Source organism: Hibiscus syriacus, unplaced genomic scaffold (genome assembly GCF_006381635.1).
Source record: "Hibiscus syriacus cultivar Baekdansim isolate YM2019G1 unplaced genomic scaffold, ASM638163v2 tig00113124_pilon, whole genome shotgun sequence".
Taxonomy (NCBI): Eukaryota; Viridiplantae; Streptophyta; class Magnoliopsida; order Malvales; family Malvaceae; genus Hibiscus; species Hibiscus syriacus.
The window spans coordinates 1,177,528-1,189,742 of NW_024063444.1; the positions used below are offsets into that span (position 1 = coordinate 1,177,528).

The 12,215-nt window shown below is 37.2% G+C and overlaps 1 pseudogene; it reads left to right on the plus strand.

Moving 5' to 3' along the window:
• The first annotated feature begins 4,835 nt into the window (after positions 1-4,835).
• On the plus strand, positions 4,836-8,086 carry LOC120185714 (annotated as a pseudogene).
• Positions 8,087-12,215: the final 4,129 nt, after the last annotated feature.

Sequence of the window (12,215 nt, forward strand, 5' to 3'; positions counted from 1 at the left end):
ATGCTGCTGATGATGATAGTGAAGATGAGGAGACTGAAGAACAAGTTCCACGAAGAAATCCTCCACGAAATAGACAACCACCGCCATGTGGAACTCATTCGAGAAGACGACATCGGTGATCCAGTTGTATTTAATGTTATTTAAATAATTATATTTCAGAATTTTATGTAATTTGGTTATGTTATTTAAATGTTTCATGGTTGTACATACATATTTTTAATGTTAATTTTTATTCACATTTAACATTAAATGTTTGATAAATGTTTTTAAAATACAAATTATATTATTCAAAATTTAAAATAAAAATAATATTATTCAAAATTTAAATTTAAAATATAAATTATAGTATTCGAAATTTAACATTAAATTTCAACTTAATATTCCAATTGTATTCAAAATTAAAAGTTATATTCCAATTATAGTTCACAATACTTAAATTGAAATTAAATTTATCCATACATATGATTTTATCATTAACATATATATTAAAACGTATACATTAAAATCAACTTATGTTGAGTTAATCGATCGACGGAATCGGCCAAGAGGGGGGTGAATTGACAATTTATTCAATGTCACATTTCAATGCTCATTCCATACAATTTCAATGTCACAATCAACTTGTCACTTCACATTTATTCAATTTATCCATAACATTTTATCTAATTTATTCAAACTTCACATAACGTTTTAATTTAAGTTATTCTTAACTTGCTGAACTTTCAAAAGAAGTTAAATTTTGGTTATAATTTACCTGATTTACTGATATATCTAGTGTCCCCGAGGGACATGAGTGACATAATAGGGCAATGATAACATATTCTATGACAAAATAATGGAAGGCGCGCCCCCGGGAACGCGCCTTCAAGTCCCCTGAAAAATAATAGGTACTGATATGAATAATGTCCCCGAGGGACATGAGTGACATAATAGGGCAATGATAACATATTCTCTGACAAAATAATGGAAGGCGCGCCCCCGGGAACGCGCCTTCATGTGAATAGTGAAATAATAGGTACTGATATATCTAGTGTCCCCGAGGGACATGAGTGACATAATAGGGCAATGATAACATATTCTCTGACAAAATAATGGAAGACGTGCCCCCGGGAACGCGCCTTCATGTGAATAGTGAAATAATAGGTACTGATATATCTAGTGTCCCCGAGGGACATGAGTGACATAATAGGGCAATGATAACATATTCTCTGACAAAATAATGGAAGGCGTGCCCCCGGGAACGCGCCTTCATGTGAATAGTGAAATAATAGGTACTGATATATCTAGTGTCCCCGAGGGACATGAGTGACATAATAGGGCAATGATAACATATTCTTGACAAAATAATGGAAGGCGCGCCCCCGGGAACGCGCCTTCATGTGAATAGTACTCCGATTATAGACACTATTATATGCAACATATTATAAACTTTCAAAACAAACTTCAGTTCACAAGCTTTCAAATTCTCAAATTCCCAAACTCTAAATTCTCAAATTCTCTAAAAATGAGTCGTCTTTCTGCTGTTGTTTTGTATGATGGACTAATTAAGGAAGCTGAAGAGGGGGTTATTTTTGAGTCAGATCATTATATCCCCTTAACCTTGAAGAGAAACATCACAATTGAGGAGTTAATCACAAAAATTTCGTTAAAGATTCGTGTAGCAGGCCAGAGAAGACTATCTTCACTTCAGTACAGATTTCCTACTGAACTTTTTCCGCTCACGTATACATCATTTCAGTTTTCAAACGATGATGATGTTTCTATGATGGTTGATGCTCATATGGGGAGTTCACAATCTCTTATTGAAATGTATGTCACTTTTATTGAGGTTTGTGTAACTCGTGGTCTCTCATATTACTCTCACTTTGGCATTGAATATCAAACTGATCAAGTTGATAGCCCGACACAACAGATCTGTAATGATTTCACATCATTAATGGTGGATCCAACGCCAGATACCATGCCATCAAGTTCAATAGGAAGGCATTCATCTGCAACTGCTTATGATCTCAACCCACGTGGCTTCACCAATAATCCATATGACAACATCTCTTCTACTTCAAGGGGCAGACATTCATCTGCCAATGTTTTCGACTTACATATGGAAATGCCAACGAGACGACAGTCTATTCACATCCCACATGATACAATGGCCTCAAGTTCAAGGGGAGGACACGCAAGCGGGAACTTATTTGACCTCAACATTGGATTATCGGAGGAACCCTCATCTCCACCAGAAGAACCTCTTCGGGAGCCAGGTGCAGATGGTGCTGAAACGGGATTATTCGTTGAACCTGACTCACCACAGTTTAACGTACATTCTGATGATGACAAGGATGACGTTCCGATAAATACAACACCAGCCAAACTTCCTGCACATATGTATGAGGCTGATTATGATGCAATGTATGAGCCTGAATTTCCAGATCTTCCTGATGTTGGCAACTATGGACTTCAATCATCAGTCAATGACGGTAATTTACATATTGGAATGGAGTTCGCATCGAAAGAGGAAGCAATGATGGCAATAAAGAGTTACAATATTCGTAACTCAGTTCAGTCCCGAGTTGATCGATCTAACACGGAGAAATATGTCTGCTACTGTGTCCAACGTGACAACGGATGTCAATGGATGGTCCGTGTATCAAAGAGGAAGAGGAAGAACAACTTATGGGAACTAACCAGATACAACGGTCCTCATACATATTGTGCAACAGGTATAAACCAGGATCATCCCAACTTGGACTCCAACATTATTTGTCAAGCAATCATGCCCATTGTGAAGCAAAGCTCTCATATAGCTGTTGCAGTGTTGATTTCTGCTATACAGTCACAATATGGGTACACTGTCTCATATAAAAAAGCGTGGTTGGCAAAACAGAATGCCATTTGCAAACTTCATGGCGAATGGGATTCCTCTTACAACGAGCTGCCCAGTTGGTTTTATGTTGTGCAAAGACTTAATCCCGGGACAATTGTTGAGTTCGAAACTCAACATCATTACGTGAATGATCGAATGGTTCGCGATCGCTGCCAATTTTACCGTGTCTTTTGGACTTACCCTCAGTGTATTAATGCAGTCAAGTACTATAAACCAGTTGTCCAAATTGATGGTACTTTCTCGTATGGGAAACACAAGCAAGTTTTATTATTGGCTGTGGTCCAAGATGGAAACCGCAATATTCTTCCTGTTGCGTTTGCCCTCGTTCAAGGAGAAGACACTGAGTCTTGGGCTTTTTTCCTTAAAAATTTACGTTTACATGTTATCACCAGGGAACGAGTATGCATTATTTCAGACCGGGGAGCCGGGATAAAAGCAGCAATGGACTCTTTGGGTACAATGTATAGACCTCCACATGTTCAACATCGTTATTGTGTCCGTCTTATTGCTGCAAACTATTACGGAAAATACAAGAAGAACGATGAACGTCAGTTAGTCGTGCGGATGGGTATGTTACTTTTTCCCAATTTTTCTATCAATTTCTTATTACTTACTTATACTTCATATTAACTATTACATATTCCTAATGGCTTAGGTTACGAACTCTTACCTCAAAGGTTTGAGTCGATGCTACAAGAGCTGTTTGGCAAAAATAAGAAGGGGTGCGAGTACATTATGGACATCAGCAAAGAAATGTGGACAAATGCATATGACGGGGGGTATCGCTATGGTCATATGACAACAAACTTGGCTGAAGCAATAAATTCAACCTTAAAGGGGGCGCGTCATTTACCAGTCACGGCGTTAGTTAAAACGACTTATTTTCGTTTGGGTCAACTCTTTGCAAAGCTCGGTGGACAAGCTCTTACTTGAATGCAAAACGGACATATTTACCAACCAAGACTAGTAGTTGATTTACAGAAAAAAGTGGCTGCATCAAATGGGATGTTAGTTACAAATTTTTCTCGCACCCGTGAATTGTTTCGTGTAACCGAAATGCCACGTCCGCTGCAAGGGATTGAAGCTAACTCTTTCAGAGTTAATCTGCAAGAGAGGTGGTGCGATTGTGGTTTCTTTCAAGCACTCAAATATCCATGCTCTCATGTCATTGCTACTTGCTCACATTCGCATTTGGACTACAAAAATTATGTTGATCTCGTATACCAACTTTCACAAGTATTCAAGGTATATGAATTTGACTTTCCGCCCATAGGAAACGAAAGAGACCCAAATGAGATTCAAACTTGGCTTACAATTGTACCAGATCCATTGCTATTGAGGGACTCAGGTCGTTCAAAATCTACTAGAATACATTGTGATATGGATATTCGGGAGAAGTCAACAGAACAAAAACGATGTGGGCATTGTAGAAACATCGAGCACAATAGAAAAAAATGTCCAGCTCTGTTATCATCATATAACCGTTAACTCTTATGTAATTAATATTGTATTTAAATGAATGTTTTTGTTTCTAATAATTTAATGTTATTGCATTTATATAATTTGTCAATGTATGTACACCTAAATAATTTTTTTTAACTTTTAAATACATAAATAATAATATAATCAAAATCAAAAATAATAATATAACCATATGTGTAATATTATAATTTCATACATTTTTCCTATAACTACAATAAAGTCAAAACTGATTTTCATATATTGTTATATCATATTAATGTAGATAATTCACTACACCTTTAACACACATTAACAAAATACATTTGATAATTCTTACATTATAATCGAAACATTTTACATAATATATTATTAATTTATAATAATAATAAAAAAAAAATATTTATTATTAAACAAAATACGTGGCAGTCGAGCTGGCGAAAGGCGCGTCCCCGGGGATGCGCCTTCCACACGTGGCATCCAACTCAGCGAAAACATGGATAAAGCGCGTCCCCAAGGACGTGCCTTTGCCAGTTCAATAGAAATGATGCTACTTCGGAAAATATTGGTCAAACGATGTCAAAAAAAAATTAAAAAAAATTGGTATCAGTTGTGTTAAATAGCCAGCTCCAAATGCTCACATGCGCTAAGGCAGCCAATAAACCCGAGGTTTACAAAGCCTCTCTCCAGAGTTACATGAGAGGAAAAAAACAGAGAAATACAGGAGAAAATCGTTGAGTTTTTCGAATCAAGGCCTGATTTGCAAACCCCGTCGGGATTTCGATGGGTGAACACAGGGAGCTTTGCATGAGACAGCTTGTTGCGTTGGTTAGAGTAGCAAACATCAGGCCTTTTAAATACGTCGTTGACGATTCCGCTAAGTATTTCGCCATTACTGAAGCTGTTGGGAGTGTTGATGCATCTCTTGGGATCAAACTCGGCATCCAGTTTAGGCATTTCTTACTTGCTTCTGAACCCTCTCTTGGGATTAAAGGTTCTATGCTGGCTCTAATTTATCAAGTTTTTTTTTCCAAAATTTGGGTTGAATTTTAAGTTTCAGAATCTAAAGCTTTTTGGGAGTGGTGATATACACCTCTTGGGATCAAATTTGGTGTCCATTTTAAGTAATTTCAAGCTCTCTCGGGATTAAAGGACATGATTTTAGCCTTTGATCGATGCATAATAATTTGTTAGTTTTTTGATTTAATGGTGAGTTGACTTTTAGTACTTAAAATTATGCAGTCTTTGGGGAGGTTCAGTGCTGAACTTAGGAACCAAGAAGCACAGGGATAAGTATTTTGAGGGAATCGACAATGTGGATTATCCTGGTTGTTTCGCCATGACAGAACTACATCATGGTAAGTTCTGTCTCGATAATCTGAATGCAGACATGTCTGTTTTCGACCGCCTGTTTATTTCAATTGTCGGTGCCGGATAAGATGATTATATTCCTGGTTGGACCGGAGTTGAATGATGATGATACTAGACATATTTATGTCTAGAGAACTTAACTGTCAATTTTTTGTGCTTTTTGAAGGATCAAATGTTCAAGGTCTTCAAACGACGGCTACATTCGATCCAATTACAGATGAATTCATCATTGACACACCAAATGATGGGGCTATCAAATGGTGGATTGGCAATGCTGCCGTTCACGGCAAGTTCGCGTCAGTCTTCGCTAAGCTCATAATACCGACACATGACTCTACAAAAGTTTCCGACATGGGAGTCCATGCCTTCATTGTCCCGATAAGGGATTGAAAATCTCACCAGACGCTTCCCGGAATCGAAATCCAAGATTGTGGTCACAAAATTGGCTTGAACGGAGTTGACAATGGAGCTCTGTGATTCCGTTCGGTTCGAATTCCCAAAGATAATCTTCTTAATAGATTCGGTGATGTTTCTCGAGATGGAAAATACACTAGTAGTCTCCCTACTATAAACAAACGTTTTGCTGCTATGCTGGGTGAACTTGTAGGTGGGAGGGTTGGCCTTGCATATTCTTCAGTTGGTTTCCTCAAGATTTCGGTCACTATTGCGGTTCGGTACTCGTCACAAGCTTATGCCGATCCTGGCTTCAGCGTATGCATTTCATATCGCTGCTGAGAATTTGGTGGAGAAATATTCAGAGATGAAGAAAACGCACGATGAACAACTTGTTGCCGACGTCCATGCACTTTCTGCAGGCCTGAAGTCCTACGTAACATCATTTACGGCAAAGTCATTGAGGACCTGCAGGGAAGCCTGCGGAGGCCATGGATATGCCGCTGTCAACCGGTTCGGCAGCTTGAGGAATGATCACGACATTTTCCAGACGTTTGAAGGAGACAACACAGTACTTCTGCAACAGGTTTCGGACAAATCCCCTTAACCTTGCTTGAAAACTTGCAATGATCTTTTTTCCAGTTTTCCTTCATTCGATTCAACCTTGAATTTGCTTTTCAATTCAAACTTCATGAGGCTTTTTACTGCGATCTATATGTAGCTGCGGATCTATTGAAGCAATACAAAGACAAGTTCCAAGGCGGTAAGCTTTCGGTCACATGGAACTACTTGAGAGAATCTATGAATACATACTTGTCGCAGCCGAACCCTATAATTGCTCGATGGGAAAGCACCGATCACTTACGAGACCCTAAATTCCAGTTGGATGCCTTCAGAGTAAGTGTTATATCAGCTATTTAACTTTGAGTTTTGTCGGTGTAAACCGTAAACTAAGATTCATACGATTTCGGTATTCAGTACCGAACCTCAAGACTGCTTCACAGTGCAGCAGCACGGCTCCAGAAGCACTCGAAAACTCTTGGCAGCTTTGGTGCTTGGAATAGATGCCTGGATCACCTTCTAACACTTGCCGAATCCCACATCGAGTCTGTCATCCTCGCAAGCTTTATCGAAGCTGTACAGAAGTACTTCCTAAACTCTGAACTGAATTTATTCCTTCCATGTTCTACTTGTCATATGCATACTCTCTTGAGTTTCTAACTGAGCTTGAATTTAACTTCCAGTTGTCCTGATCCAAGTATTCAAGCTGCTCTAAAACTTGTATGCTATCTTTATGCGCTCGATAGGATCTGGAACGACATAGGAACTTACCGTAACGTTGATTATGTTGCTCCTAACAAAGCTAAGGTATATGGTTTTAACAAGAAATATAGAGCACGTCCCGTGTATTTGTGTAACTCTTTTGTTCTCTCCTTAATGCAGGCAATCCACAAGCTTACAGAATACCTGTGTTTCCAAGTGAGAAACATTGCAGGGGAACTTATCGACGCATTTGATATTCCGGCATCGGTTACACGAGCTCCGATTGCGATGCAGTCGGAAGCATATGCGCCGGATGTTGAACCGTTCAGCATTCAGCACGTTTATTTCGTACCTCTGAATGATTTAGTGTTGACTGATTCAGCACTGAAATACATTCTGAATGATTCAGAGCCATCATCAAACAACATGTCACATTCAGAGCTAATTCATACAGAGTCTCTGAATCATTCATTAGCGCTTAATCATTCTGAAATAAACAAACAACCCCTTAATCAATTATAATATCTATTATAAGAATAACATTTAAATTATATTTTTTAAAAATGTTAATTTATGTTATCACTAACTTTGATTTAAAAATACTTTATGTGTAGATTTGGTCTATTCTAAACATTTATACTTATATTAATATCTCAATTCCCATATTAACATTTCTAACTTTCATGCCTTGTAGTGACTGAAGTTTTATATTTTTGTTAAGTGATAGATCTAGAAATAATTTTAGATTAGATACACATATATATTAATCATATAATTTTTTTGTATAGGATGATCACAAATAAAATTTTATAGTAGGGTACAATCAATAAAATAGGTAATTATTAGAAGAAAATTCGAATTTAAGAGTTTGCAATTCTCATGCCTTACTAGATCTGCTACTGTTTTTGTTGGTGAAAGTACATAATAGGTCCCTCTATTATAGGGATTTGTTAAAAATAGTACTATCTCTTATTAAATGAATCAACTTAATCCATGTTCTAGTAAATGATTCAAATAAGATCAAATCTTTTATACGGTTAGCATTTATTGTTTTTAAAATATCAATTACTATTGAACGAGTTAATATTGTTAAATATTTCATGGTTTTGCAAACGAATTCTTTTGTTTGGAGTGGAATTCTGTGAGAAAAAAAGATTTAGTGTCTTTTACAACAGAAAATGTTAACTTCATAAAATTTGATTCTTTTTATTATTACAAGAATTAAATTGATTCATTTAATAGTAAAGAGACTAATTTGAATCAATATTTATAATAAAGTAGTTAGAATGATTAATCTAGTAATAAAAGGATTAATTTATCCAGTTCTTATAATAAAAGGATCTAACAAGTAGTTTCACCTTTTTTGGATAATTCCATTTCATTACCTAAGAAAAGCAGAAACTTGCTACATAAACAACAATTCAACTCCAACCATTACAAACAGCAAAGGAAACAACCATTATAAGTGAACCCCCACAACCTTAAGAAATACCTCACTTCACACAAAGGGAATCGTTCATAGGATCAGCTCTGTTGATAGCCCATCCTTTCAGCCGAATCTGGATAGCTTCCTTAATGTCCTTCAACACATCACCCACAAATCTAGCTTTGTCCCCAAAAGGCCTACTATTCCTCTCCTTCCAAATGCCATACACATGACCAGCCCAAGCAAACTTAAACATCCTCACAAGGAGAGATTTCCCTTCAAAGCAGTGAACAACCCATGTCAGCTCCCTATCCCAACAACTAACCCTACGAGTTATACCACACAAAATAATAATATCACCCCACAACTCCCTCGCAAAACCACAACCAAAGAACAAGTGATCCTTAGTCTCAGCCTCAGCACCACAGAGCATACACTTATCATTCTCAATGCTTAATCCCATTCTCAAAAGTCTTACCCGGGTAGGAAGCCTATTTAAAATAACCATCCACACAATGATACTGTGTTTGGGAATACGTCCTAGAAACCAAACCAGGCTATGCCATGGAACCTTTGGAACTTCAACAATTAAATCCTCCCAAATCTGCCCAGTTTTAAAATCACTACCTGAACCAACAAATATATGAGAAATAGCAAGCCTTAGTTTCAAAATGTTCCTAAAACTCCAACTGGCATTAATAGGAATAACCATCTGTCAAAAATCTACATTCTTGATCACGTATGCAAGAATCCAAGCCACCGAGAGTGAACCTTCACTAGCCAAAATGCTTCTATTCAACTGCACAATACAAGCTCTATTTCAGCCACCAATATCTTTTACACCCAACCCCTTCAGATCTTAATAAACAGACCTGTCTCCAGTTGACTCGAGCACCCCTAGCAGGTAAATCAGAACTCTTCCAGAAAAAAATGAGAGCATAATTGTTCAATCTTCCTAATTACCACTTGAGGCAAAATTAGTTGCTTGCACCAGTAATTAGTTATACTGAATAAAACAGCTTGAACAAGTTACAATCTGCCAGCAAAACTGAGATGTTGATTAGCCTATAAATTCAACTTTGACTTTATCTTGCCAATAAGACTTTGGCAATCCTTCACAACAAGTTTTCTAGTCATCAATGGAACACCCATATATCTCACAGGGAGATTTCTCAACTTAAAACCAGTAAACTCCCTTATAGCAACACACTGATTAGTAGAGACACCATCCATGAATATCTCACATTTACTAGTATTTAATCTCAAACCCGACATAGAATAAAATATATCAAACAGTTTACACCCCAATAATAGAATCAATAGTACCATTGCAAAAATTAGCAAATCATCATCAAAACATAGATAGGTAAGACCAATATTTTTACATTTAGGATGGAATTTAAAAATACCCTTTTAAGCAGCCACATTAAGCAGACTAAAAAGAATGTTCATAGCAAGAACAAAAATATAAGGCGAGAGAGGTTCCCCTTGCCTTATACCACGAGAACACCTAAAATAACCAACTAGACTACCATTAAACACCACAGAATACATGGGATTTGTAAAGCAAGCCCAACTCCAGCCAATGAATTTCTCAGACAACCCCAAAGCATGCAAAATGGTACCCACAAACTTTCAATTAAGAGAATCAAAAACTTTTTGCATATCAATTTTTAAGGCACACATAGGGGAAATATTCTTCCTAGCATAACCCCTTACAATCTCTTGAGCAAGTAAAGTGTTATCTACTATACTCCACCCATTCACAAAAGCAGTTTGATTCATGGAGACCATACCAGGAAATACAACAGACAGTCGGCTCACTAAAATTCTTGTAACAGTCTTATAAATCACAGAGCAATAAGATATAGGCCTAAAATCCTTAACCATACTCGGGTTAGGAACCTTAGGCACAAGAACTATAGTCGTTGCATTAAAAGCAGGGAGAAAAGAAGAATCATCAAAACAAAACCTGATCGCAGGCTTAAAATCATCACCCCACTATAGGCCAAGCTCGTTTGAAAAAATATAAGTTATAATCATCCAGTCCATGAGACTTTTTATTCCCCTACCTCCAAATGGCCTCCTTAATCTCAATATCAGAAATATCCCTGCATAAAGCAATAGCAACACCCACAGGCAAGGAATAATGAAGAAGGTCTTCAAGTATCCTAACATCACAGCCAACCACACCCGACTGATTTCTAAAGAAATCAACCACCTCATTAGACATGTCATCGAAAGAATCAAGTCTAGTACCATACTTATCATAAAGAACCTGAATGGTATTATATTTCCTTTTACTAGCCACCATAGAGTAAAAAAATGAGTCCCTTGATCACCATCTCTAATTCAATTCACCTTTACTCTTTGCTTATAGAAAAGCAACTATGCATCTTCAAGAATTTTAAAGTCACGTTGTACTTGCAAATCAACATCAATATTTCTACCGCAGCATCTAAATCCAAATTAGCCAACTGAATCTAGTCAGATCCTCATTCTTTTTCTTAATCTGACCTGAAATATCACTAAATCGAGCCCTATTAAGCTCCTTAAGATAAATCTTCAATCTTTTAAGCTTTTGAAACAACACCTGAGCCGGATTACCTACAGTTGGGGCCTACCAAGACTCCTCAACAACAGACATAAACTCAGGATGCAACACCCAGAAATTAAAGAATTTAAACGGCTTAGGTCTGGCCACATGAGCTTCTTTGTGCAACCAGACTAAAGCAGGGCAATGATTCGAGTCTACTGGGGCTTGGAACTCTAAAATTGAATTAGGAAATGCTCCAATCCAATTCGAATTCACAAGAACACGATCCAATTTACGAGCCAAATAAGTCTCTTATTTCTTGTTTGTCCAAGTAAAAAGAGGACCAGTAAACGAATGATAAAAAAGACACAAATCCTCCATACAACTTTGAAAATCATGGATATCAGCTTTTACACAAACACCAAAAGGGACCAAACTTTCAGCAAAATTCAAGATGACATTGAAGTCTCCCCCAATCAACCAAGTAAAGTATCCACCACACTTTCCACATAACGCAGTTGATGCCAAAGCTACGTACGAGCACAACCCTCATTAGAACCATACATCGCAATGATCCAAACATCCTTTCCACCAAAAGAGTCTTTGATAGAAACACTTTGGTCATACACAAAACAAGCAGAAAAACTCAAACCCTTCTGCCATAGGACCTAAATACGACCATTTACAACATGACTATAATTACAACAAAATTCCCAGCCACTAAACCTATTATTCAAAATTTCCCCTTCTTAACCCTTGTTTCGAGAAGACACAATACATTTATTTGACAACTAATCGCCCAAGGCAGCACCCTAACATGTTTCACCTATTTTTGTTTCTTTTGATAATGAATACTTTTGGCTCAGGTTTTTTTGACAATAGCCTAG